This window comes from Gorilla gorilla, chromosome 16, assembly GCF_029281585.2.
Source record: "Gorilla gorilla gorilla isolate KB3781 chromosome 16, NHGRI_mGorGor1-v2.1_pri, whole genome shotgun sequence".
Lineage (NCBI taxonomy): Eukaryota > Metazoa > Chordata > Mammalia > Primates > Hominidae > Gorilla > Gorilla gorilla.
The window spans coordinates 83975640-83998209 of NC_073240.2; the positions used below are offsets into that span (position 1 = coordinate 83975640).

Below are 22570 nucleotides of genomic sequence, written 5' to 3' on the forward strand. Positions count from 1 at the left end.
TATCTTTACTGTGTGCATACTTTCTTTTTTTTTTTTTTTTTTTTTTTTGAGACGGAGTCTTGCTTTGTCGCCCAGGCTGGAGTGCAGTGGCGCGATCTCGGCTCACTGCAAGCTCCACCTCCCGGGTTCACGCCATTCTCCTGCCTCAGCCTCCCGCGTAGCTGGGACTACAGGCGCCCACTACCACGCCCGGCTAATTTTTTGTATTTTTAGTAGAGACGGGGTTTCACCGTGTTAGCCAGGATGGTCTCGATCTCCTGACCTCGTGATCCGCCCGCCTCGGCCTCCCAAAGTGCTGGGATTACAGGCGTGAGCCACAGCGCCCGGCCGCATACTTTCTTAATAATGCCACATGGAAATTGTTTAAGCAGGAATAATTCTCAAGACAAGTTTGTATGTTTCCTTTTTTGTTTTTAAGGTATGTATTGGGTGGAGGAGCATTATGTATGGAACCTCTCACAAAACAGGTGATATTTTCTTATAATACTCAATTTTCACCCTGAATAGAGTGTTTTGATTATGTAAGTTCGATCGTAAGTAGAAGGCTCTCTTAAAGACATTTTAGTTTTTGTTTTTTTTTTTTTTTTTTTTTTTTGTAGCTCCTACTTTCAAGAATGAAAAAGGTATCCCAGCAGTTTGGGAAGCTAAGGCAGGTGGATCACGAGGTCAGGAGATTGAGACTGTCCTGGCTAACACGGTGAAACCCCGTCTCTACTAAAAAATACAAAAAAATTAGCCGGGCATGGTGGCGGGCTACTGTAGTCCCAGCTACTCGGGAGGCTGAGGCAGGACAATGGTGTGAATCTGGGAGGCAGAGCTTGCAATGAGCCGAGATGGTGCCACTGCACTCCAGCCTGGGTGACAGAGTGAGACTCCATCTCAAAAAAAAAAAAAAGAAAGAAAGAAAAAAAGAAAAAGGTAAACCAGTAAAATGACATTGTACTTGGTGCTGAATCTATGCTGGGATAGGCATTAAGAGTGACCTTTATTTAAGGTTCTAATTTGCTCATGTTGGGCACTTAGAACATTGGTTTGTTGTTTTTTGTGAGATTCTGGAAACGTTCCAATTTTACCTTTTCCCCTTGACTCCAGACTTTTTAACACTGGTCTACTGCTGTTAAGTTGTATGCCATTTTGTTAGGCCTTCTCAAGTGGGAATCAGGAACGCTGCTGTGTTCTAGAGATGTTTTGTTCTTCCTGTAGGGCTGAAGCAGTGCCTACTCGATAGAATCAGTCATCATGCAAATAAAAGCCACCTGAGTCAAAGGCAAAGCCAGAGTGCAGCTTGGAGCAAAGAAGGTACTTTTATTAAGAATTTTACATAAACCATAAGATATATTTTATATCACTGTGTGAGCCTTCTTCCTATCTTAATTATTTCTGAGAGAATTCATTTTTCATTTTTTTGTTAAAGATGATCTATAGAAAATATAGAAGTGTATGAAAATTAAAGATACTGATAATCACTTAATGATTTAGTATCTGATTGTTTAGTCTTTGTTATATTTACTGTAGAGAAACATGTCTACAGTTGTAAATTTATTATTGGTATGTATACCCTAGTAAAAGTTATATGTACTTTGAAGTTTTGCAAAATTGAGTTCACGTTATAGAATTCCTGATGAACTTTTATGTGCTAAGCATCAGTCTTTTTATTTATTTTTACTTTTTTTCCCCTCTGTGCCTATGCTTGCCAAGTCTTTTTATTTTTTACTTTTTATTAGCTCTTTCAATCCTCATAATAACTTAAAAAGAGGGTATTATAAATATCTGCATTTTATGGATGAGGCAACTGAAGGTAGGTAACTTGTCCAAGGTCACAGGTGGCAGAGCAAGGATTGGAACCAGACAGTCTGGCTGCCCTAGGCCCAAAAAGAGGAGCTGAGAGCAAGCCATGGAGGTTTTTTTGTTGTTTTTTTTTTTACCGTGACTATGACTTTTGAGCAAAAATTTGATTTTGTTTAAAGGCAACATGGTGCTCTGAGAAGCTTCCACTCACACTCTTATGGAGGGAATGATAGTTGAGCTAAATAGTGAAATGCTGTAGCACACAGCCTTTAGGGCAGCTTCTGACCTATTTCTATGGTCAGGAAAGACACCTATCTTTGCCTGCTACCCACAGCCTCAAGTTATTCACCTTCAGAATTTCCTAGTCTGTGATCACATTCAGATGAGAGATCTGTTTTGTTTTTTTCCGGGGTAGCAGGAAGTGAGTCACCACCTATACTAAGCAGTCTAGTCTTCTGTATATAAATGAGCAAGGTTGGGGAGCCAAATTTGAGAACCTTGTGTAATGTTGAGATGCTCCAAGAGAATCCAAGAGGATGTCAGGATTATGCATGGTGGTAAAGTGGTCTCATGTTAGTTGTACCCACAGCTGTCATCAGAAGCAGACACAGATACTTTTTGTAGGAAAACATCTCTAACTTAAGCCTATAGGATTCCCAAAGATTAAAAGCAGGCAAATATGAATTCAGTCAAATCATAGCATTCAAGTATTCTCAACCCAACATATTTGAGAATTGTTAGAAACAATGAATAATATGTTTCCTAAAGACTGTAGGTTTTGGAATTATCAGATACAGAACACAGAATTCAAATATTAGAACTGTGAGAAAATAGTTACATGTCAAACCTAATATAAAAGAAAGATGGACTCATAAAATTGAGCAACCAGTAAGACCAACAGAAATGATGAAGGACCTGAAGAGAAAATGGATGAAATAGAACTTACAGAAATAAAATATATAGCTGGGTATGGTGGCTCATATCTGTAATCCCAGCACTCTTTGGGAGGCTGAGGTGGGAGGATGGTATGAGCCCAGGAGTTGCAGACAAGCCTGAGCAACATAGTGAGAACTCGTTTTTATAAAAAATACCCCACCACCACCAAAAAGAAAAAAAAAAGCTGGGTATGGGGCACATGTCTATAGTCCTAGCTATTCAAGAGACTGAGGTGGGAGGATCACTTGAGCCCAGAAGGCCAAGGCTGCAGGTGCGTGCCACTGCAGTCAAGCCTGGGTGACAGAGTGAGACTCCATCTCAGAACAAAATGAAATAAATAAAAATGTAATTGTTGAAATAAGAAACTCAGTGGATGGATTAGACATCAGAAGAAAGAATTAATTGGTTAGACAATTATCTCCCAAAAGTGAGCCAGTATGTTACACAGAGAGACATGAGGATAGATGATAGGGCAGAAGTTGGTGGGGTTGTAGGGGGAGGGAGATCAGAATGAGGTCTAAAATATGTCTTAGTGGAATCCCAGGAGGAGATATTAAAATTATATTAGAAAGTGAGAGAAATAGAAGTTCTAAAGGTGATAGAAGGAAGTCCACATGAATCAGTCACAACAAATGTAAATGGACTAAAGTTACCCGTTAGAGAGATGGAACTGATAAAACAATATCCAGCTGTTTTAATCCATCATATTTAAAATATAAGGATATGAGAAGATTGAAAGTTTTTATAAAGGAGAGAGAGTGATAAAGATATGCCAGTATACATTAACCAAAAACAAGTGATGGAGCTTCAGTATCAAACAAAAAAGGATTTTGGAACAGAAAGCATGAGTAAGAACTTGATGCTAAAGGACTGTTAATTAGGAGGATGTAGCAATTTTCATATTTTATGTACCTGTCAAAATAGCCTCAAAATGCAGAAGAAAAACTCATAAAACCACAGGGAGAAATTGACAAGTCTGCCATCATATTTGGAGATTTCACCATACCCTGCTTACCATAAGTAAGTTACACAGAACACCCATATGTAGATTTGAATAACCAGTGAATGGACATGGTGTAATGGACAAATATAGACCTTTGTACCCAATAGTTAGATATTCTATATTCTTCTCAAGCATATGTGGACTGTGGGAGAAACATTAATTATATATTAATTCATAAAGCAAGTCAGAAGATTTAAAAACAATTGGTACCATCCATACCATATAATTTATAATTTAAATATGAAGCAATTAAGGTTAGAAGGCAATAATGAAGAGATTTAAAAAGCTACATGAATTTGGAAATTAAACACCCTTGTAATTCATGGTTTAAAAAACTCAATACAATTTTAGAATGCTTAGAATTGAACCATAGTTAAAATATGAAACTTCTATCTATTCCTCTCTCTCTCCATCTCCCTCCCTCCTCCTATCTGGAACATTCAAGAAGCTAATCTTTTTCAATGAAGAACACCCCAAACACTGAAAAGTAGAAAAAGGACAGATGGCATTCTCTGATCTTAGTTAAATCTGTAAGTTAGTAACAAAATCAGAAAACAAATGTTGATTTGTGGAATTTTAAAATTCATGCAAACAGCCCATAGGTCAAAGAAGGATTTGAAATTAAAACTGCCAAATATGTAGAGAATAGCAATAATGCAATCATTATTGATTAGAAACTAGAGGAGAGCTCAGAGGAACGTTCATTGCCTTAAAATCCTTATGTCCTTAAGAAAAGAATGAAAATGAATTTAGCTTCTAACTCGTTCTTAGGACAATCAAAAAACCTCATGGAAAGCAGAATGGGGAAATTATTAAAGATATACAAGTAGAAATCAGTAAGTTAGAAGAATAGAAAGGGCTAAATCCCCAGTACAGTAAAGCCTCTGCAGAAACATTTCTTTAAACTGGGCTTTGAGTACCTTGCTACTGATAGTGGAGAATCGAAAAGGCCAACATTCTTATTTTCTCCTCATGTTTTGGGTGGTGGGCAGTAGGGTTTGGAAGTGACTCCTTCACAATCCCTTGGGACCTTCAGGGTATATGTACTTTCTATGTATGGTTTGTTTCTAAATCTTTTATTTTTGTCCTTTTTGTGAAAATACAGACTGATTAAAAAACACTTTCATTAATGTTAAGAAAAGCATGTTACTATACATTTTATATCTTAGGTTTTTAACAGCATTATGGCAGGACTTTACTATTTTAAAGAGCTCTTAGAAGTTCAAAAAGACTACCCTGTAAAAAATGGGAGAAGTGGCCAGATGTGGTGGCTAACGCCTGTAATCCCAGCACTTTGGGAGGCTGAGTTGAGTGGATCACCTGAGGTCTCGAGTTTGAGACCAGCCTAGGCAACATGGTGAAGCCTCATCTCTACTAAAAATATAAAAAATTAGCTGGGGGTGGTGGCAGGCACCTGTAATCCCAGCTTCTGGGAAGGCTGAGGCATGAAAAATCGCTTGAATCAGGGAGGCAGAGGTCACAGTGAGCCAAGATCACACCATCCCACTCCAGCCTGGGCAACAGAGCAAGACTCTGTCTCAAAAAAAAAAAAAAAAAAAAAAAACCCTCAATGAGCTTGTTAAACAAATGGAAAACAACACTTACCTGTAATTAGAAGTTAACCAGAAGCTTTAAAAATGTATTAGTTGACAAGGAAGTCAAGAAAAAGAGGAAAATTATGTATGTGATCCCTAATAGTAAAATATATCAAAACCAAGGTACAATTAGAAATAGAGGCATTTTCTAAATTAAATTCAAGGCTGCCAGGTTAGAAGGACAATATCAATACAATACAATCTCTTTTCCATTAATGTTTAAAACTTGTCCTATACTGACCTATAAATTTGTCCCACTGATGAAACGGAATCTGAAAATCAGGATACAGATACTGTGGGAAGAATGATAAAATTGAACTTAATTATATCAACAATCTAGTCTCTGGACCAGGCCCAAGAAAAACAAAACAGAAGCATACTCAACTAGGATTAACAATTCATTTAGCAAGGGGTGAGAAGGCCTATTGTAATTGAGTGGTTTTCCATCTCTGGAGTACACAGAATCACCTAGAAGCTTATCCACAGCCATATTTTTCAGATATTCTGATTTGTTAGGCCTGAGCCAAGGCCCAATTCTTATATTTTTGTTTGTTAATTTGCTATAGGTAATTGTGACATATACAAAGACTGAAGACTAAGAACAATTCCTTGAACATGGTGACAATCTCTACCTGGAATAGTCCAAATCCTAAGTACCCTGATTCCTACACCAACAGTTCCCAAACTGGTATACTACAAAGACTTGTGAATGCTCCTTGGAAAAAAACACACACACACACACACACACACACAATCATGGTGTAGCAGGACGAGCCACAGACAAAACTCCTCAGATACATGATTAAAGAAGGAAGAAGTTTTTTATTCAGCTGGGATCCTCGGCAGACTCGTGTCTTAAGAGCCGAGTTCCCTGAAGACAGAGTTCCTGGCCCTTTTAAGGGCTTTCAACTCTAAGGGGTTCTACATGAAAGGGTCCTGATGGATTGAGAGCACATGTGGTTAGAGTGAGGGGTGGTGTTAATCTTTTAACCCCAGGCTGGGTCATCAGTGGCACCAGCTGGTCTTGCCACTGACTTCATTCCTGTTGTTTTTCAACTTTTACTTCCTCCTCCTCTTCAGAGACAGGAGACAGTAACAGAAATTGCTCCGCTCCTCATTCCCCCCTTTGAGAACCTCACTAGTGGGAGTTCTCACTCATGTATACTACTCAGGTCTTCCTGCCAGTCCAGTTCCACTGACTCCTAGAGTTACATACTGTTTTCCAATAGGGATTAAGTAGTTCTAATGAGTTATAGCACACATCAGTCTGGTCACTTCCTAGGCTGCATACCTTGTACGGGGTGGCATTATACACACAAGTCCCTTTTAAACCTCAAGTCTGAGGAAGGTCACTTGAAGTCCTTACTGTACAAGTCCAAAATTTAAGAAAAATGAGTTCCACAATGAGCTTCCTCATGCTTCGGCCATGCGTGTACCAGTCAGCTTCCGGGTGTGACTGGAACAGGGCTTGTCATCTTCTTCAGTGTCACTGTGCAAGGGTTATCCAAGCTTGGTCTTGCCTCCCAGGTTTCAGGTGCTGCAGGCTTTACATGGCTATGGCAGATCCACACTGGGATTCCCTCTACCTTCACAGTGGTAGGAGTGGTCAGGATGACAATCTGGGGTCCTTTCCACCATGGGCACAAAGAGGCTATGCTCTAGTCCTTGATCTACACTCGATCACCTGGGGAGAAAGGGTGAACTGGGGAGAATAAGCTAACAGGGCATCTCTCATTTACCCAGTCTGAGATTGTTTGTAATTTTTCCTAAAGCCTGTAGCTGTCACTGTAACTCAATTTCATCTAACTCTTGGGGAGTGCCTGGAAGTCCCTACAATATGGGAGGGGGCCTATGATATAATATTTCATAAGAGGAATATCCTGTTCTTTTAGAAGGGGTACATCTCATTTTAAATAATACCATAGGGAGAACATGTATCCATTTTAATCCTGTTTCCTGACATACTTTCCCTAAACTATTTTTGATAGTCCGATTCACCTGCTCCACCTTTCCAGAACTCTGAGGCTGGTAGGCAGTATGCAGTTTCCATGTGATCCCCAATACCTTTGCCATCTTCTGTACCAAGTCAGCCACAAATGCCAGCCCGTTATCTGAGCCAATCCATAAGGGCAGTCCAAATCTAGGAATAAGATCTCAAAGAAGCACACGGGTTACTTCATGAGATTTCTCAGTTTGTGTTGGATAAGCCTCCACCCACCTAGAGTAGGCACACACAAAAACTAGTAAATACTTGTTACCTCCACACTTTGGCATCTCTGTGAAGTCTACCTGGAGATCTTCAAAGGGGGCTGCTCCATAACCTTATATGCCAGGCAGAACAGCTGGACCTTGCCTCGCATTATGCTGTTGGCAGATAACACACCGCTGTGTCACCATTTTGGCAAGGGCTGACAAATCCGAGATGTAGAAATACCAGCCTAACAACTTTTCAAGTGACTCCTGACCTAGATGGGTGGTTTCATGCACAGCCAGTACAACTGCAGCTCCTAGCAGCTGTGGCACAGCTACTCTCCCATCTGGTAACCGAATCCATCCTTCCTCCATCACTTGTCCTCCCTTTACCCGGAGAAAGTCCTTTTCTCCTTTAGAATAAGTAGATACAAGATCAGGTGCTTGAGTAAGCAGAGGGGCTGTGACTGATGCCCAGAGGGGGGCAGATGCTGCTTTTTGAGCCTCTGAGTCAGCACGGGAATTCCTCAAACCTACCAAGGTGGAAGCTCTCTGGTGTCCTCTGCAATGCATAACTGCCACCTTGTGGGGTTTCCATACTGCTTCTAATAATTGCAAGATTTCTTGTTGATATTTAATGTCTTTTCCCCCAGAGTTCAATAGGCCCTTTTCTTTATATAATGCTCCATGCACTTGAAGGGCTGAAAAGGCATACTGAGAATCAGTGTAAATGTTTACAGTCTTACCTTCACTGAGTTCTAAGGCCCAAATTAAAGCAGTGAGTTCAGCTTTCTGGGCTGAAGTGCCCTGGGGCAATGATCTGGCTTCAACAACAGTGTCCAGGGTTACCACTGCATACCCTACACGTCTCTGTCCTTGTGGGTTGATGAAGCTGCTCCTGTCCACGTATAGTTCACAGTCTACTGATGCCCAAGGCTAGTCCCAGAGGTCAGGTCTGCTAGAGTAAACTGAGTCCAACACTTCTACACAATCATGCCCGACAGGGCTCTCTGATACTGGGTGCAAGGTGGTGGGGTTTAGGGTGTTGCAAACTTCAATGGTTTTATGGAGATTTTCACAGATCAAACTTTGGTACTTGGTGAGTCTAGCATCACTAGCCAATGATGTCCTTTAGTATTCATTAAAGTCACCACAGCATGGGGGGCCTTTATGCTCAGGTTTTGCCCAAGAGTCAGCTTATTTGCTTCTTGTACTAGCAGGGCAGTTGCTGCCACGGCCCTCAAACATGGGGGCCATCCTTTAGAAACCCCATCTAGTTGTTTAGAGAGGTAGGCCGCCGGCCTCAGCCAGAGCCCCGCAGTTTGGGTTAAAACTCCAACTGCCATCTTCTCTCTCTCTGACACGTATAATGTAAAAGGCTTTGTCAGATCAGGTAGCCCCAGGGCTGGGGCTGACATAAGTTTTTCCTTTAACTCATGAAAGGCTTGCTGTTGTTGGGATCCCCATTCAAAAGTTTCCCAGTCCACCCACTTTGTGACCTCATACAAAGGCTTGGCTAATACTGCAAAGTTTGGGATCCACAGTCTACAAAACCCCACAGCTCCTAAGAATTCTCTCACCTGCCTTCTGCTCTTAGGCTCTGGTAGGTTGCAAATGACCTGCTTTCTTTCTGATCCCAGGCTGCGCTCCCCCTGTTGGATAGTAAATTCCAAGTAATGTACCCGCTGTCGGCAGATCTGAGCTTTTTTCTTGGACACCTTATACCCATAGTCCTCCAGGTGCCAGAGTAGGTCATCCATTCCCTTGGCGCACCTGGCTGCCATGGGGTGTCCCAGCAAAGTGTCATCAATGTACTGGAGCAATAAGCAGCCTAGATCTCTGGTGGGGAACTTCTGGAGGTCTCGAGCCAATGCCTCCCTGAAGATGGTGGGGGAGTTCTTGAACCCTTGTGGAAGCCGGGTCCAAGTATACTGAGTAGTGACACCTGACTCTGGATCTTCCCACTGAAAGGCAAACAGCTTCTGGCTCTCAGGGGCTAATCTGATACTAAAGAAAGTGTCTTTCAGGTCCAAGCAGGTGAACCAGCTGTCCTTAGCTGGCAGCAACCCCAACAATGTGTACGGGTTAGGTACTGTTGGATGTAAAGTCACTAGCTTAATTAACCAAGTGCAAATCCTGTACCAGCCTGTAGTCCTTGGTCCCTGGCTTGGGAACAGGCAGGAGGGGAGTGTTCCATGGAGACTGACAAGAAACTATAATTCCAAAAGTTCTTAGGTGCTTGAGATGGACCTGGATACCTTTAAGAACTTCTCTGGGGACCGGGTACTGTTTTTGCCTAACCAGCTGGGCCCCAGGCTTAACTTCTATGAGTACAGGGGCTTGGTTGACTGCCAACCCTGGAGGGTTGTCTTCCATCCATATTCTTGGCCACCACTTAGCCAGAGCTGGTATTATCTCTTGGCCTGGCTCAGTTAAGAAAAATCTCCATTCCTCCTCAGGGGACCATAAGGGTCATAATGACTCCTGTTCTGGGTAACTTTAGCAGCAAAGAGCCATGCTCTATAAAAGAGATAGTGACTCTCAGCTTACTAAGCAAGTCCCTTCCCAACAAGGGAAAGGGACAGTCAGGCATGTACAAAAACTGATGAATCACTTTATGTCCTCCTACAGTACAAGTCCAGGGCAAGCAGAAAGCTTGCTTTACTGAAACCCCCATGGCTCAAATTATGTCAATAGTCTTTTTGGATAAGGGGGCGACCGGGGCGGTTACTACTGAATGTTCAGCACCAGTATCTACAAGAAAATCAATGTCTTTACCCCCAACTGTCATTCTGAAAATAGGCTCTTTGGGGGCCCTTGAGCCTGGTCTCCCTCAGTCCAATAACCCTCTGCCAGGTTGAGCAGGGCCCCTTCCTCCTTGTCTGGGGCCTCCTGCTCTGAGTCACCTTGTTTTCTTTTTAGCTGAGGGCACTTGTTCTTCCAATGTCCTATTTCTTTACAATAAGCACACTGGTTATGCTGCAAACTCTGACAGCCAAGCTGAGTTTCTTTCCCAGGGACCCCCTTCCCTTGCCTCTTTGGGGGACCCCTCTGGTTGCTGCAGCTAACAGGTCGGCATTTCAATGGGCCTGACATTCATTCTCTTTGTGGTTTTCCTTACGGCTTACTGCGTCCCTGTTTACAAACACCTGGTTAGCTATTTCTAATAATTGTGATGTATTCATCCCTGCAAACCCAGCCTGTTTCTGCAGTTTTCTTCTAATGTCTTCAGCAGTTTGACTAACTAAAGCCATGTTAATCATGCACTGATTTTCAGGGCTGTCAGGATCAAAGGGAGTATACATACAATAGACCTCACACAGTCTCTTGTAGAACTGTGCTGGACTTTCTTCTTTTCCCTGAGTGACCTCAGAGACCTTGTTAATGTTTGTGGCCTTCTGAGCTCCCCTCTTTAATCCTTCCAAGAGAGCTTCCCTGTATCAGTTTAGCCTTTGCATATCCTCTTCCATTTGGGTCCCACTAGGGGTCAGTTCCTGGTAACTGGGTCCTTACATACTCTTGGGGGTTTTAATAATCAGCTGGTGCATATTCCTCTAGCCACTTAGTTGCTGCTTGGAGCACTCTCCACCTTTCATTTCTGTGAAAGAGGGACATGAGCAACAGGTGGCAATCAGCCCAGGTGGGGTTGTGGGTCTGGATAATAGTTTGAAGCAAATCAATTAGAGCTTCTGGCTTTTCGGTATAGGATGGGGTATTTTTCCAGTTGAGAAGGTCGGCAGAGGTGAAGGGCTGGTACACAAAAACATGCCTCTCCACCATGTGACCATCCTCATCTATCCCAGTATACCACTGCTCTCTCAGGGGCATTTGTATCCCAGTTTTGGGTCATAAACAAGCTGCCAAGGGAGGGATTTCTCCCGAGTCTTCACCTCCTCTCTTGTCTACTCTGGGTGGCCTAGGATATGCTCATCTTGTAGAGGCACAAGCACTGTGGGCTCAAGAGTGGGGAGCCTCTTTCCCTGGTAAGGGGAGGGCACCACTGGGATCACTGGTGCCATCTCCTGCAATGGATCTTCTGATGTTGGGTTGAACAGAACTTCAGGAGTTGATTTCCCTGGGCAGGTGGAGCAGGATCCTTCCTTAGCTATCTGTCCCTTTGCTACTAGTATTGCTGCTGCCTGCCCTCTTGGCCACTGTGGTGGTGGGGGGTGGTCTAGCACCAGCTGTAACCAAGTGTCTATGTCTGGGAACTGGTCTAGGTATCCTTTACCAGTTACCTTGTACCACACCTTAGAAACAAGGGAGCTGTTCAGCCTTCCTTTTGATGGTCAGCCCACTTCTAATGTTCGCCAATCTATTTCACACAAAGTTCTAAGTTTCCCTGGTGTCATAGCAACCCCATAGTCTCCACTATACCCCTCCTTGAAATTTTTCAACATAGTTCCTAGCGGAATGGGCTTACTTTGTGTCTGACCCATGTTTCCTCGAGACAAAACACCACGCTCACACCACACGCACACCACAGAACAAGGAATGGGTAAAAAGGGCACACACACACTTTTTCATTTTACACCAGACCAGAATCAAAACCAAAATTGGAGTATCCAGAAATCCAAGCCAGGTTGAAACCAAAACCAAAGTATCAAGCAATTCAAGTCAAGTCAAAAACAAGAACCAAAATGCTGGTACAGGCACACTGTGGGTGATCAGGCCATGCTTCCATTCAAATGGAGTGGGCAAGTTCCAAAGACCAGTCTTACCAAGTTTCAGATGTCCAGACTTAAAGTGCCAGTTCCTTCCCGGTGTTCAGCCACTGCGTTGATCATCCGCGGGGGCCTGCCACACACTGCTCTGATGAAGCGTTCCACCAGGGCAATTGCCTACCTGGGAGCGCTCTCAGGATCCACGTCGCTGGAGCTGGTTGGAGTCGTCCCCTGCAGGGATGTTTCACAGGGCAGGCCTAAGCGGCCTAAGGGGCTGCCTCGACCGTCCATTAATCACCTTGTTTCCTGTTCAGGGAATCAAGAAAATGTAGCAGGATGAGCCACAGACAAAACTCCTCAGACACCGGATTAAAGAAGGAAGAGGTTTTTTTATTCAGCCGGGAGCGTCGGCAGACTCACCTCTTAAGAGCCGAGCTCCCCGAAGACAGAGTTCCTGGCCCTTTTAAGGGCTTACAACTCTAAGGGGTTCCACGTGAAAGGGTCGTGATGGATTGAGAGCACACGTGATTAGATTGTGGGGGGAGGTGTTAATCTTTTAACCTCAGGCCGGGTCATCAGTGACACCGGCTGGTCTTGCCACTGACTTCATTCCTGTTGTTTTTCAAATTTACTTCCTCCTCCTCTTCAGAGACAGGAGACAGTAAGAGAAATGGCTTCTCTCCTCATTGGCCATATAAAAATTCATTGTTCTGGGAAGTCCTGTTGAATTTACCAAGCATTTCCCAAATTTATTTATTAATTTGTTACCTCTATTACATATATTTATTACATTTTTAACCTAGTAACTATTAATGATCCCAAACTTATAGAAACAATGCCCCAAGGATGTTCTGTGGTGTTACTATTATACTGTTGGAAATGTACACAACAGTCATAACATATACTCCATTTATTTATTTATTTATTTAATTTTATTTATTTATTTTTTTGAGATGGAGTCTTGTCCTCTCACCCAGGCTGGAATGCAGTGGCACAATCTTGGCTCACTGCAACCTCTACCTCCCAGGTTCAGGTGATTCTCCTGCCTCAGCCTCCTGAGTAGCTGGGGCTAAAGATATGTGCCACCACGCCTGGCTAATTTTTTGTATTTTTAGTAGAGACAAAGTTTTACCATGTAGGCTGGCCTCAAACTCATGACCTCAAATGATCCAGCCACCTCGGCCCCCCAAAGTGCTGGGATTGCAGCCATGAGCCATCATGCCCGGCCTGCCACAAGGCATTTAAAGTCACTTCCAAAGGCACAATCAACAGACTTCCCAAAAGTCAGTGGCAAGATCTCTAGACTCAGACCTGCCTTCAAATTCCAACTCCCCACAACCAAAGCCAATCAATTGTCCTACCAGAATAACATCAAATAGCAATTAGCATGTGGTCCTTGACTTCTCCAGATCAGCTCCAAAAAGATGTATACTATTAACAGTGGAAATATTGTGAACTGAAGTCTTTAACAGATAACATTAATCAAAAGCATTCCCATGGGTAAATGATTATATATAAAATATATTTCTCACCAACAAAAGCCTCTATAAATTTCAGACTGATCTGATGACAATTTAACTTATTTTTTAAATGCATAATTATGTCAAATAAATGCCACTACAAAGGCCTGAATACAGTCTCTGAGTCTAAGGTCCTCCCCATCTTCTCCTCCATTTCACATTTGATTATACATATATTTGAGACAACATCACTCATTATTTGTTTTGGGAGTATTATCGGATATTATCTGATATTTCAGATATCATCAAAAGTCATTGATTGGAAGTCAATGGCATTATTTATACTAAAAGAGTAGGATCCTAATCAGTAGATAGAGGCATATAAGTATAGTCATATTACATCTATGAAGTGTCAATATCAGGCGGCGACTTCAAAGCCAAAGTGGTGGTTGGATGTAAAGTGGAATTTTAATTGGTGAAGGAGGCAGATAGAGAGAAACGTTGATTCAGTAATAACATGAAGTCCATGAAAGCCTGTGGCTATAAAGAATGTTGAGCCATAGAGTCCATCGGAGATAGTAAAGGGGGCCTGGAAACATTCAGAGACTTGTAGAAGGGTAAAGTAAATACCTAAAGTAGTTGTGTTGGATAGTGCTTGAAGTATTTGCTTTTGACTACCTTCTATCAGGCTGTCTACAACCTTGAAAGTTTCTTGAGCTCAAGAATCAAGTCTTTTACAGCTTCTAGTATGCCTCTGTGTACCCAACAGGTCCTCAATAAATAATTTATTACCCTACTTTGTTAGAAAGTATAGGACATACTTAGCTGTACAGCATGATATGATTTGATAAAACCCAACCTATGAGTGGAGAATAACAGCATTGAATCTGTTTAAAAACAACACTCCCTATTCCCTTTTCACCCTCATAGTATATTCGTTTGGTTTCTAGTAATGTTGGTTCTATCCATATGTTTTTAGATAATAGTACAAACTATGTTGTGCCTAAGTAAAATTAAACCAAGAATTTTATGGGGGAAAAGCTAATGCACTGCTCTTAGTTTTGATTAAGATTTTAGATGTTTGAAAATATAAATTCAGATATTGGACAGTGAGGGTTTTGTTTTGGAGGTTGGAGGAGATTGAAGTGTTGGGGTGAGACTGATAGGCTCCTTTGGCTACTTGTGTATGGGGGTGGGGAGAATATACAAGTTTACCAAATCTTGTAAATTCTCACAGTGCTTAGTTTTCTGACTGTACAAAAACTGGAATTGTTTTTCCTAGGTCTCAGTGGAGAAATGTAAGCTGTGAGTTCAGCATCCTGTTTACTGTGTTTTGGCCAGGGTTTTGCAAGCTTTTGTGGAGAAAATTATATTGCTTTCCTTATCCTGTTTGTAAAATATATGTATATTAATATGCTTCCTTGTGTTTTACTATGGTAAAATTCTATCTTGCATATAGAGAAATAAGTCTATTAGAGTGAATGAAAAGAAATCTTTACTCTGAGGTGGCAGCCCTGTCTAATGGATGGTATGTTTAAGCCTTGTTAATACATCACACTAGAGCCCAGCATAGTGGCATGCACCTGTAATTCCAGCCACTTGGGAGGCCGAGGCAGGAGGATTGCTTGAACCTAGGAGTTTCAGACCAGCCTGGGCTACACAATGAGACCCCAACTCAGTCAATCAACCAATCAATCATTTACACTAAAAAGACCAAGATCTTTCTTGCTCTTTTAGAATGTTTTTCCCAGACATTCTAACAAATGTCTGGGTGTCTAAAACAATAAAAAGGGTTTAAGACAGAGTTACAGCAGTCATCAGAGAAAAATCCTGGACAAGTTGCAAATCTATACCAGTTCTGAATTGCTATGACTGCAGTTGAAATCCGATGTTATTTTTGTACAGTCTTTTTGGGTGTATCTGAGTTTAATAATAACTTCTTTGCAAATTTAGAGGACTGTAGCTATGATTTCTTCTTAGAGACCTTGACCTTGAGGGACTTACAGTTTAATGGAAGAGAGAACTAGAAACCAAGAATTCAATGCAGAGAGTGAGGTTCTGCAGTACAGGGTGTATACAGGGTGTAGAGAAGCGCTGTGGTACCGTGTTCTGGCCTCATCTTCTACTGTTCTAGACTTCCTAAGTGCCATTTCCTGAACCTACCTGTTTTCCTCCACCATCTGGACCTCTCTCTGTAGGCACCGTTCTCTCTCCTTGCAAGCCTTTTCCACACTTTGTGTGTCTGGTGATGTTCTGTTTCTTCAAAAGTTCTAGCTCATCCAAATAATTGTTTTGTCTACATCTCTGTTCCTTCTTTATAAATAATTACAGTCAATTCTTATTATTTGCAGTAATGATATTCTATAAAGTTTCCTGGAACACTGAATTAATCAAATACTGAGCCCTTGTTTCCAGGGTAAATATATACATATATACATATCTCACATAGGTTATAATCTTAATTCCTAAAAACAACTCACCCTGGTAGATTGAATTTTTTCTTTCCAAAAGAATAAGGGAAGTACAGAAGTGTTAAGTGAGTTGCCTGAGGCTGCTTCACTAACAGGCGCCAGAGTTAAGATTCAGACCCCGTCCAAATGGCCCCAGAGCCACAGCTTCTTGCACCAAACTGCACTGCCCTCTACTGTCTCGGTCCTCGGGTCATCTTTGCATGAGAGCTGAAACAAGAAGACTGAGGGTCACCTTATCTGACCTTAGCTTGGGACATGCACAAGGAGTGACAGAGTTTTTGCTACTATGTGTATATCCATGAATCATCTTGAAAGCTCCACAAGTAGTAACTTGGAGATTACAGAGACATTTTAGCAAGTAAGCAAATTTGCAAATGTGGGATCCACAAATAATGAGGGTCAACTGTATTTGTAAGTGACTGCTAGGGTCTGTTTCATGGTAATCCCTTCCCCCAAGAGTGTGGAATGTTTCTTTAGCTTCTTTGATAGTTTATTTATTTATTAAGTACTTACTATAAAGCAGACTCTGCATTAATTTGTGGTGAACAAGCTAGAGATTAAGTCCTGCTCTGTGGATTTTATATTAGAGTGAGAAAGACAGATAGCTAAGTCTGGAGCTCAGGGGTGAGGCCCAGGTTGAAATTATAGATTCACTTGACCAAGGTGAAACCTGGTGTGCCCCCTCCTACTTCATATCCCCAGACATACTTCCAGAACATTTCTGTTCTATTCTTGTGTATAAAGTCTTCCTTTTGAGCCTCTCTCCATTGATGTACATCAACCTCTACTTGTCTTTTGTTGATTTTAGGCCACTTGCCCATATAACTTGGAGGATATTGAAGAAGAATCATACCGACCTGGTTCTGCTACCTAACAGCTGAGTTACTTTGGTCAAGCTCTTGGACTTCTGAGGCTGTTTCCTAATTTCAAAAGTGGGTATATGATGTGTTAGGCCCTGGTGCGTTGCAAGGAAGAGGTACACACATATCACCTTTGATGATGAGGGACGAATGTTAACTTGGATGGAAAGTCATCCAAACAGCGATATTGTCTCTGGCCCTAGTACTTTCAAAACCTCACAGAATATTAATTTAGCAGTATTTAGGATAGGGTTTGAGCTCTGAAGACCTATAGTATGGTTATTTGTTCATATGGCTGTTTTCCATACTAGACCATGAACTCCATGGGGGCAGGGTCTACAGTTTCATCTTTCTATCCTAGGCACTCAGTTCAGTGCCTGATACATAGTAATAGAGGCACAAATGTTTCAAGAGTTGAGGAATTTTCAACTCTTACTGAAAGAATAGGAAGATATAAAGGCTTCTCTGAAAAGGTATCATTTAAGCTGATTTTTTTTTTTTTGAGGTGAACTCTCACTCTGTCACCCAAGATGGAGTGCAATGGCATGATCTCAGCTCACTGCAGCCTCTGCCTCCCAGGTTCAAGTGATTCTTCTGCCTCAGGCTCCTGAGCAGCTGGGATTACAGGCATCCACCACCACACCCAGCTATTTTTTGTATTTTTAGTAAAGACAAGGTTTCACCATATTGGCCAGACTAGTCTCAAACTACTGGCCTGAGGTGATCTGCCCACCTTGGCCTCCCAAAGTGCTGGGATTACAGGCATGAGCCACCATGCCCAGCCTATTTAAGCTGATTCTTTAAGGGTGAGTAGAAATTTTTTCCAGGTGAATAAAACCTTGAGCGATTATTCCAAGCAGCGACGAGTAGGTGCAAAGTCACAGGGATATAGAGATGTTGAAGTTTACCAAACACTGCTAGATTAAAAAAACAAAAAGGAAACTATCAAAATCAAAAATTAAAATTAAAAATCACCTAAAATACAAACTATGAATGGGCTTGGCCAGAGGTCACATCGCAACTGAGTTAACTATGACCGTAGACACTCAGTAATGGATGGAAGTTTTATGGAAAAAACATAACATTCTCAGGCTGTTGGCAGAGGATCTGGAACAATTTACAAATACGGGCATTGAATTCTGGGAATAATTACACTGTAGTGATATCATTTCCTTCTCTGCATATGAAGCATATATGTATTGCACACTGTTCAAGGTGCTGAAAATCAGACTCTTCTCGAGGAGCTCCTGAGCAATCAAGGGAGACGGATGGGTGAGCAGCTGATTATCATGTGACAAATGAGGTAATAGAGATATGACTAAGATGGTATCTAAACAAGAAGAAAGGAATTATTCGTAATATATGGAGTGCTGGGGAAAGATTTCTCAAATGAAGCTGGCCGGGCGGGATGGCTCCCACTTGTAATACCGGCACTTTGGGAGATGGAAGTGGGACAGGAGGATCTAGGAGTTCAAGACCAGCTTGGTCAACAGAGCAAGACTCTGCCTGTCTCTGTATTTGAAAAAAAATAGATAAATTTTTTAAATGAAGTGATATTTGAGCACTCTGGAGCACCATACAGATATAGGACAGACTGAAGGAATGTATCCAGCTTAATATGAGTTAACATTTTTTGAAATTTTATATTGCAAAAATAGTACATATTCACTGTTTTGAAACTAGAAAGAATTGATAGGCAAGGAGGGCTGTCTACAAAGCACTCCATAGATCCACCATACTGAGACAATGCTTAATGTTTGATGGATTTATTGTATGCTTTCTATGCATATGCATGCATTATATACATACATGTGCATGGTTACATAGAAATATTTCTCCTTGGTGTTCTGTTTATCCATTTATTGCTATGCAGTAAATCCCCAAAGAGCACATTTGCTTTGCCCAAGGGAGTCTTTTGCTGCATACTGCTGCACATAATGCAAACTAAAGAAGGGGCTAACTTTTCAGCCTTGTGACCTTGTGGTGATTCAAACAGAGGCTTCATCAAAGGCAGATTCAGAAATGAACTTGGTGTGTGGTTGGTTATGCTTGGCATTATTGTTTGTAATAGTATGATAGGGATGACTTCAGTGTCCACCAACAGGGAACTGGTTAAGTAAACTGTGGTACATCCAAATGATGAATACTGTGTGGTTGTAAAGAAGAATGACAAAGACCTCTGTACTCATGTAGAAGAACTCATATATTGTGTGTGTTTTAAAAGGAACAAGGAATGGTATAGTATGCATGGTATGCTACTTTTTGTGTTGAGAGAGAAGAGTAGCATAAGAATATACATGTGTATTTGCAAAGATAAATTCTGAAATGATATATAAGAAACCAATTAAAAGTGTTTGGCTGTGGAAGGAGAATAAGACTGTGAATGGGATTTGGCCACATACTTTTATAGGTAGTTATATTTTAAAATGTTCTGAACTATGTATTTGTACACATGACCCTTTTAAAAATAAGTGAATGAAGGAATGAAGTAGGATTATGAGAAAGAGATAAGAACAAAGGATCTAAGGGGCTGCCCATCTTTTTAGTACCCAGCGAATATTAATATATAACAATAGCAGAAAAATTGGAAGAGTAGCTCCAGGAGGGTAGGGAGTCAGCCTTTCCTTTGTCTTTTCCTCAATTTCATATATTAAACAAAATAATCTGAGAACAATAAAACAATTTGAAACAAAAATGTCTCCAGATCTCTTAAAAGGAAGCTGGGGCAGCTTTCTGTAGCGCACTTCCCAAAAATGGGCTGATTTACCTCAAGAGGCAGGGATTCTAGCCTACACGGGATACATACAGGAGGAAAAAAATCAGAAAAAGAAAAGAGATTTAAATATAAAAAAATGAAAATAACAATTCTCCCTGATTATAAAGGAAATCATTCTTTTTGTAATAATTTGGATGACAAATATTAAGAAAAAGTCTTTAATGTGCCACTCAAAACATTCTGGTTTGTTGCTTTTTATACATTTTTATGCATATAAACCTTTTAAAAATTAGAATCATAATATGTAGTCTTTTGTCACTTACCATATTTTGGGCATATTTCTGTGGCAGTAAATATATCCTGGCATCATCATTTTTAATAGCTGGATGTATATTAAGTTAATCACTTCCACCCCAGAGGTGAATTTTCTTATACATACATTTTAATGGGCTTGAGCAAACATTTTTGGACTGAATTCATAGAAGTAGAATTTCTGGAGGAAAATAAATTTTAGGGTTTTTAATAGAAATTTTCAAATCATTCTCCAGGAAAAGTGACTCCGGTTATGCTCCCACCAACAAGGACAGAGCTCCAGGTTCCCCTTTCCATTTGTCATCTTTCCTGCCTTTATACAGAAAATCTCATTGTTTTCATGACATTGCTTTGATTTCTTGTGCTTTTGAATCTTTGTATATGCCATTGGCCATTTTTATTCTTGTGAGAAGTGCCAGTTTCTCCATTGTCCATTTTCGGTTGAAAATCATTTATTTTTTTCTCAGTAATTTTAAAGATTTCTTTATAGACTAAGGATACAAGCCTTTTATCTGTCATTGAGGTTACAAAAACTTTCTCCCAGTAAGTAATTTCTCATTTCATTTTTTCTTCCTTCTTTTCTTTTCTTTTTCCTTTCCTTTCCCTTTCTTTCTTTCTTTTTCTTTCTTTTGCTTCTTTCTTTCTTTCTTCTTCTTCTTCCTTCCTTCCTTGCCTTCCTTTTCTTTCTTGCTTTCCATTCTTACTTTCTTTTCTTTTCCCTCCCTCCCTCTCTTTCTTTCCTTTCTTTTTCTCTTTTTCTTTCTTTCTCTCTCTTTTTCTTTCTTTCTTTCCCTCTCTCTCTTTCTTCCTTTCCTTTCTTTCTCTTTCTTTGTTCCCTCCCTCCCTCCATCCTTCCTTCCTTCCTTCCTTTTTTTCTTTCTTTCTTTCACTAGCCAAGCTCCAAAGTCACGTTTCACTTAATTTTTATCCTGCCAAATTTGAAAGCCTTTTAACTTCGTGATTTTAGTGTAAACAGGAGCAAGAGAGAATGTAATTATCTAAGTCTCGCTCTGTCACCCAGACTGGAGTGCAGTGCCATAATCATAGCTACTGCAGTCTTGAACTCCTGGCCTCAAGCAATTTTCCCACCTCAGCCTGCCAAGTAGCTAGGACTACAGCTGTGTGCCGCCACACCCAGCTAATTTTTAAAAATTTTTGTGGAGATGTGAATTCACTATGCTGCCCAGGCTAGTCTTGAACTCCTGACTTCAAGTAATCCTCCCAACTTGGCTTGCCAAAGTGTTGGGATTACAGGCGTGAGCTACTGCTCCTGGCCAAGAGTTTAGTTTTGTTTGCTAGTGGTGTTCTTGGTATCTTTTCATATTTGAGGTTTTGGGCTAGTGCTGAAGTATTACACTCACCATCCACGGTCTACAGGACTTTTGGTTTATATTGAACAGATGGAACTGTTTAGTTCTGCATCTTTGCAGGTATACAGAATGTGCCTACCAGGAATCTGCTTTATATCCATTGAAAGCAAGAAACAATACAGTAAAACTCTGCCTGGCTACAGGCTTTGAAAGAATGGCATATTCTGGTTTAATTCTATTAACTTGGAAGTATGAAGGTGAAAAAAAATTCAAAACTTAAATTTCCTGTTGAATGCAATTTGAAAATATAGCCAATGATTCCACTTTTCTTCTCTAGTAAGGTTGGACATTCTGATCTACTTGGTGTTTTATTATAGAACTGCTAGTGTGCCTGAGTCTTACATTGTGAAGATACTTTTTTAAAACTTGAGATGTAAGAGGATGTAAATGGTTTTGTAGGAGATCAGGCTGGATGAGAACAGACACTTGTAAACATACTTTTTAGACTAAATCTCTGATTGCCGCTTGTTTTTCTTATGGAACTCATACAAATAAAACACATTGGATGGAGGGTGCGAGTAGGAAGGAGATTCTTGTCTTTTAATTGCATGTCATTGTTTCATAACAAGGCAGAACATATGGTAACCCTGGCTTTGGACCTACAGAAGGAAACACATTTTACTACCTGCTGTATGCCAGAGGTTCTTGAACACTTGGAGGGATTACTGCAGCACAGATTGCTGAGCCCTACTCCAGAGTTTCTGATTCACCAGGTCCAGGGTGGGGCCTGAGAATTTGCACTTATAAAAAGGTCTCAGGTGCTGCTGGTGCTGCTAGTCCACAGACTACATTTTGAGAACCACTCTTGTCTATTAAGTGTAAATTGTAGAACTCTAGAAAAAAGCTTAGTTTGGTCTGGGATAAGAACCACACAGGTTATGGAGAAAACCATGGAAGATTCAACCCTTGATCCCAGCCTAGTGTGGACTCAGGTAACAAGCACTACACAGTGACATAACACAATTCTTGGTTTTCATGATTGCAAGTCATAGCCAGGTATCAAGTGAGAAATTCAGTTTCATTTGCAAGGCTTAGAGAGGCCAGGTGATTCTAGAAAAATGGGCCTTTTATTTGTTTTAAACCAGTAAAGAGCTTTAAGTGGTTATTAAATTGAAAGCTTTGTGTTCTTACTTATTTTGTATTTTATTTTATTTCTTTTGAGATGGAGTCTTGCTCTGTCGCCCAGGCTGGAGTGCAGTGGCGTG

At 41.0% G+C, this 22570-nt stretch overlaps 2 long non-coding RNA genes across 3 annotated transcripts; one reads left to right on the forward strand and one right to left on the reverse strand.

Moving 5' to 3' along the window:
• The first annotated feature begins 411 nt into the window (after nucleotides 1-411).
• On the forward strand, nucleotides 412-17039 carry LOC134757277 (uncharacterized). Of its 2 annotated transcripts, XR_010131061.1 has the most exons (3): nucleotides 412-467; nucleotides 1204-1299; nucleotides 16916-17039. It is a non-coding gene; the product is annotated as an uncharacterized lncRNA (long non-coding RNA). The 2 variants fall into 2 exon arrangements; XR_010131060.1 differs by lacking the exons at nucleotides 412-467; nucleotides 1204-1299 and adding an exon at nucleotides 2298-2345.
• LOC134757350 (uncharacterized) lies at nucleotides 6245-8917 on the reverse strand. Its single transcript, XR_010131204.1, has 3 exons — nucleotides 7581-8917; nucleotides 7321-7475; nucleotides 6245-7006 (listed from the first exon to the last, which is right to left on the reverse strand). It is a non-coding gene; the product is annotated as an uncharacterized lncRNA (long non-coding RNA).
• Nucleotides 17040-22570: the final 5531 nt, after the last annotated feature.